The following is a 6,222-nucleotide window of genomic DNA, read 5'->3' on the forward strand; positions in this document are numbered from 1 at the left end:
CATAACAAAAAAATACTAATAATAATACAATACACCCAACATTTTATGTGTTATAACAGTTAAGTTCATGTGTGAGTATGAGGGCCAGACAAATATCCCTGGTTTTGTCCAAATACCCCAACCACAGCTAGGAAACTCAGATCTAACATTATCTATCAATACCAGATAAACTGGAGTCCATGGACTTTAAATGTTGCTTTTCAGAAACAACAATGTATCTGAATTCAGGGAGGTCGGTCTCCACAATTAGTCTCCTGGGGACACTGAAAGTCATCTTCGATTGGGGACTTTTGCATGTATTGTCAGTAGTCTCCTGTCAACCAGCAGCAACACAAGGGACTGTGTGCCAGCCATGTCTATAGCATCATTCATAGATTTCTCATCCTTCAACTGCAAACAAGGTGGATAGAACTTGTCGACCTTTATGGGCACCAAGCGTGGCAGCATACATACATATAGGCTTTACACTGGACCTTGTAATTCTTTCTTTAGTGTATAATACTTATTTGTCGTAAAACTGCTGGAGGAAATTCAACTCAAACACAGGTTTTCTGTAAGTTCTCAGTCTCTATTAAGCGCTAGTAATATTTCTGTTGGTCACAGATTTCTCTGTCCCTCCTCTTCTGATGATTGCTGTCACTGTGTTGATAACCTACTTATGCTTCTCACTGCTGAGAGTTCCAATGGGAAAAATATCACTTAAGGCTAAGAGGTAGCCATAGTTATATTCTGGTGATGGTGGATTTCAACTGTCTTTGAGCTTTTCAGCAGAGAGAAAAAATCTTAAGACATTTTGTAATGTCATTATTGGACATGACCCTGGTACTATTACCCTGAGTGACCACCAAGAAAACAATTCAAATACACAAACACAAAATTATAATACGCCTTCGACAGTCATGCTCTCTCCGTCCTGAAAGCCTTCAGCATTGTGACCACTGGTCATGATGATACGTCAGTGGAGAAGATTTCTAGGATTTTTGAATAGAGTGAAGCAGTGTGGAATGAAAAGCAGTAAGAGACAGGAAGTCACAGGGAAATCAGAAAATTTGCTCAGAAATAAATGCCAACCTGCATCACAGACTTCATAATCATGCATTAGGAGAAGTGGCTGCCCAGTAATCCTCATACTGAAGCACATTCAGCCATGAGGTGTTTCAGTAACTGATTTATTTATACACTTTTTTACAAATTTTGGTGGTCAGTACACTCATTTCAAGCACTGACCAGTTTTGTCCCAAGCACAGGATAAACAGTTAAAATGAATCTTATCTAGCAGAGATCCTGCAGAATATTTTTGGAAAAATAACAATTTATATATGCTCCTTATCTCTTCCTCGGCAGCCCCAATACCTGTTAAACAAACAGACAAAGTAAGACATCAGCAGCAATGATTGAAGCCCACATAGAGGCTGTCTCGCTGCCTGTTCGCATTTGTTTGAGACTACTGCTGATTAGTACTCGGAGGGTTTAGATGTCAGCAAGGATTCACATGATTTATCTCCAATTCTCCTGAAAATCTGCTTCAAACACACCTGAGGTGGCGCAAGATATTTATACACACCGACAAGTGCGCCCACGTGTACAGATATGCATGCTCAACAAATAAAGACATGCACAGCCCACGCAAGTCAAAACAATTACATATACAATATGTGCTTCCACATATAACATCTGAATTCAGTAAAGCACATTTAACTTCCAAACATTTCCTGAAAACCTATTACTGTTTTGCTTAGTTTGCTGTTAAGAGGTTGGGTGTTTTGCAAGATTGCCAATAGCCTGATCAGTCATTTAACATAAAAATCCACAAGTTGGTTTGCATGGTTTCACACATGCCACCAACCTGTGTGGGGTTTGTCACATGTGCTCAGTAGCCTCCAAAAAGTTAAACGGTCCTTCATGTATATGTCTTGTGGAGTTTTCCTCAAGAAAAGCCTTTGCCAAAATCAAGACTGGGGAAGGGAACAGAAGCCTATGAATTACTCGCACTTAATAGCCCCATTTTTCCTCCATGCTTCCAGTCCTCCATTTTTTTTAACCAGCTTTACATTTTTTCCCCCAAATTGCCCTATATTTTTACCAAATATAAAAGAAAAAAAAAGACAAGATGAAAGAAGGAGATGGAAATGAGATGAAAGAATTGTAAATGTTGGTAGTGACTAGAAGTCCTACTTACTTTTATGTGTTTGCATTTCAAAAACAAATGCACACAGAAAACAATAACTTGAAGGGTAAAATGCCCATTTTTATTTTCATGAAACGAGCTTAGCATTGTTTCATCTTTACTTATTTGGTTGATAGTAGCAGAGATTTTCTCTGTAATCTTTTATCTATTTTGGTCCCCATTTTTCAGTTGAGCAGCTCTTACATTCAGTAATGGTCTTGAGGTTTTCCTCTTCTGTTTGTCATTGAATCTAAGAAACCACTTGAAACTGAAAAAATAATTTCCTTTGTTGTGAAAGCAGCCTAAATGGCATGTCAATGTGTAATTATTAGTTAGACATTTGGATTCAATTCAATGCATAGCATTCTCCTAAGTGCTGTGGACAAGTGAGACTGTTGTACAGAAAATGATTTACCCCAAAACAAAATTGGCAATTTAAGTTTCTTACAAATGTGCCCACTATTTCTTTCAGCCCAGGATTGAAATGTTAACATTTGGGATTTCTTTAGCACAATAAGAAAATGAAAAGAATGGCTTATTTCAACCATCTATCAAATGGTTTATTTGTGAAGTATTAGTGTGGTTCTTTTGGGATTCCTTTGTGAGTTTGTTTTAATGCAATTCAAGTGGTGCAAAAGATGATTCTCAACAGAGTAAAGTTCAAAATAGCAATTTGAGTTCTGAGCTCACAGGCACACATAGACATGCACAATGTTTTAAATACACACACAAACATCTTCCTCCACTATACCTATGTAACAAAGTTAAATTGGGTCGAATTTAAACATACCATTTGTGCTGCCTGTCTGCACTCCTGGCTGAAGAATTGTAATTTTCTTTTTTACTTCTATCATTAAATAATTAACTAGTGTATTACAAAAATATTATTTCCTAATAGCTGAAAATGACAAGTGCTGTAGGAATTTTTTAAACAATCCCTTTTAAAAAAAAAAGCAATGAAACACAATGAAAACATATCAGTATACATAAAGCTAATACTGAATAATTGTGCAAAAATATTAAATGTAAAAAATAATTAATCTGCAAAAAAGTTTCCCTATCTATATCAAATGAATTAATATTGTTGCTGAATATCTTTAAAAATGAGCTCACTTTTAATTATTTTTATTGTGTTTGATGTGCAGCATCAGTATTCTATAAAGCATATGTTTGCTGTCCTGTCACAGATTTCCTTGCTAATGTACTAAAGAAGTTATTAACTACCTTTTCAAACTCCATCTTCTTTACATCACACATGTTGACCAAGGTTAGCAAAAGTAAACTCATCTGTCATGATGCGAAATCACTGAACTGTTTACTTCAAATCAAATCAAATCAAATCAAAATTTATTTATATAGCACATATTAAAACAACAGTGTTGACCATAGTGCTTCACAGTCAGTAAAAGCATGAGACATTAAAAAAAAACAATAAAACAGGACACAAACAATAGGTAACAACACAACAAGCTAGAACAGCCAACTAGTTAGAATCAAAAGCCAAAGTAAAAAGATACGTTTTAAGACGTGATTTTGCTAATGCTAGCTCAGCTAGTAACTGAGCAGTGAAAGGTGATTCAGTAGCAGCTTACCTTGCACGTTGCTCTTCCATCAGTGTACAGTCACACACCAGTGGGTTATCCACAATGCACATGCGCAAACCATTAGCAACACGCTGCTTGCCCAGCTCCGCTCATTGTAAATGTCAGACAGACACGCCCTCAGAAACAGAGAAGACTACATTTTGATATGTGATTGAACTGAGCCCTTTCAGTGACAATAACCAACTGTGGCCACAAGATTGCAGCTATGCTAAGGAGGGATTTCGCTTTACTTGATGTGTTTCTATTTTTAGTCTTGATGGAACTCCACTGTTATAAAGTGAGTCTAAAAAATAGAATGTTTTCTTAAAATCAACACTGGTAAAAGTAGTTAAATTTGAACCAAAGCACTCAAGTTTTAGGTTGTAAAGCCTGCACAGAACACTCCACTGAAAGTTAACACAATGTTCCATTAGTTTTTGGACAGTTGCTTATATGTTTTTTTACCTTTGTAACACCATGTGTGTCATATTTGACACATTTTTGTGAGTTTTGTATCATTAGTGTAATTGTTATCAAGAAAAACCTGAATTAATTGTACGGTAAAGTTGTAATCGATAAACTGCACAGAAATGCCAGATGTAGCAGAAATTATACAAGTTTAAACTAACTTATGCAAATTGATATTTAATATATATATATATATATATATATATATATATATATATATATATTTATATATATATAAAATTTTTTACAGAAGATTCAATAAACAGTTAAGAAAATAAAATGTTCGGCATCAAAATATTTTGCAAGAAAATCATTTAAGGAGATTTACTGTAATGACTTTATCAGTTGTTCCCGCCTCACAGACAGACAGAAGAAGAATGGAGTTTGTGTTTCACAGGTAGTGAACCAAGATGTCTTGCTAATTTGCAACTAAATGAAAGGTGTGTGTAATCATGCTATTAAAGGAGTCAAAACCTTGAGATAAAGTTGATAAAGACTGAAAATGTGCAAAACAGATTTATGCAAATTTGTTCCATTTTTAATTATTTATTTATTTTTTAGAGGTGGCAATTATTCTTGTTTCTATTCGGCCTGACGACAGAAACTTAGACACTAGGCTGAGAGTTGTTACAAGCAAGCAGTGCAGGTAATGTTTGTACTTTGATGGACAAATAATATATTGTGTGACCACTCTTTAAATTTTTGTAGTACAATTTAAGAGTAGGTTGTTTCAAACAGGGTTAGGGCTTTACAAACCCGACAGGTAAAATTACTGCAAATTGTTCTAATTCACCTATTTGTTCACATCTGACCCATCAGACCACTGCAGCAAGTGTGCTGTAGCTCAAAATGCACATTAGTACTGAATATACAAATAATAAAATAACACTATTTTACCTCAGACAAACTGGGAGACGCTGCTGCAGTTCAATAAGGTCAATTATTAATCTGCCCCCTCAGATGTCGTTCCATCTCTGCCAACAAGAGGTCAAACTACCACAATGACATTGTGAAATATGTACAAAAGCATATAATTACGTTTAGAGGAGAATTTGTATACATGGTTTTGGAAATATGGCGACATTCAGAAATCATGCTAAACGGTTCATCTAGTTCATCTTCTTCCACTGAAAACGCTATGTCCAGATGAACAGAATCAACTTTCTTGGATTTCCTTTCCTGGATGATTAGGCATGCATCAAGACATACTAGACGGGACTGAATCAGGTCTGGTGTCTGTGGAGTTCATTTGAGTGAAAATGAATTCATTTTTATGTTCAAGAAACCAGTTTCAGATGATTTGAGCTTTGTCACATGGTGTGTTATCCTGCTGGAAGCAGAAAACAGAATGGGTACACTGTAGTCACAAAAGGGATGAACATGATCAGCAACAGTACTCAAGCAGGTTTTAGTGTTGGTCAGTTGGGACTAAGGACCACTAGCAGTGGTCTGGACTGTTGATACAAGGCAGGATAGATCCATGCTTTTATGTTGTTTAGATCAAATCTGACTCCAACATCTGTATCTCAAATAAGAGCAAGAAACTGAGGCGTCACCAAAACTGCACAGTAGAGGTTCCTGCTACAACTTTGAGATGGTCAGAATTTGGTGTAAAGAAGATGAACGCATGGATCCATCCTGCTTTGTTTAACCGTCTCAGGCTATAGTAATGGTGTGGGGGATATTTCCACACGCTTTGCATCCATGTCCATCCCTTTATGACCACAGCACTGCCATCTTCTGACAGCTATTTCCAGCAGGATAAAAAACCATGTCACAAAGCTCAAATTATCTCAAAGTGCTTTCTTGAACATGACAATGAGCTCGCTGTACCCAAACAGCTTCTACTGTCACCAGATTTAAATCCAGTAGAGTATTTACTGGAACGGCAGATTCACATCATGGATGTACCAGCAAGGTGTGCCTAATGAAGGGGCCAGCAACTGTAAATGTTTACATCTATGAGAAAAGTCCTCAGATTCTTAGATTTGAACAAGAACAAGA

The 6,222-nt window shown here is 36.3% G+C and overlaps 1 long non-coding RNA gene across 1 annotated transcript in view; it reads right to left on the minus strand.

Annotated features, from left to right (window-relative positions):
* Window positions 1-5,134, minus strand: part of LOC120740451 — a 19,984-nt gene extending 14,850 nt beyond the window's left edge. Inside the window, exon 1 of the long non-coding RNA XR_005697374.1 lies at window positions 5,123-5,134. This is a non-coding gene — a long non-coding RNA (uncharacterized LOC120740451). The remainder of the gene's footprint in view (window positions 1-5,122) is intronic.
* Between the last annotated feature and the right edge of the window lie 1,088 nt (window positions 5,135-6,222).

This window comes from Simochromis diagramma, unplaced genomic scaffold, assembly GCF_900408965.1.
Source record: "Simochromis diagramma unplaced genomic scaffold, fSimDia1.1 OVJJ01000304.1, whole genome shotgun sequence".
In the NCBI taxonomy this organism is placed as follows: domain Eukaryota; kingdom Metazoa; phylum Chordata; class Actinopteri; order Cichliformes; family Cichlidae; genus Simochromis; species Simochromis diagramma.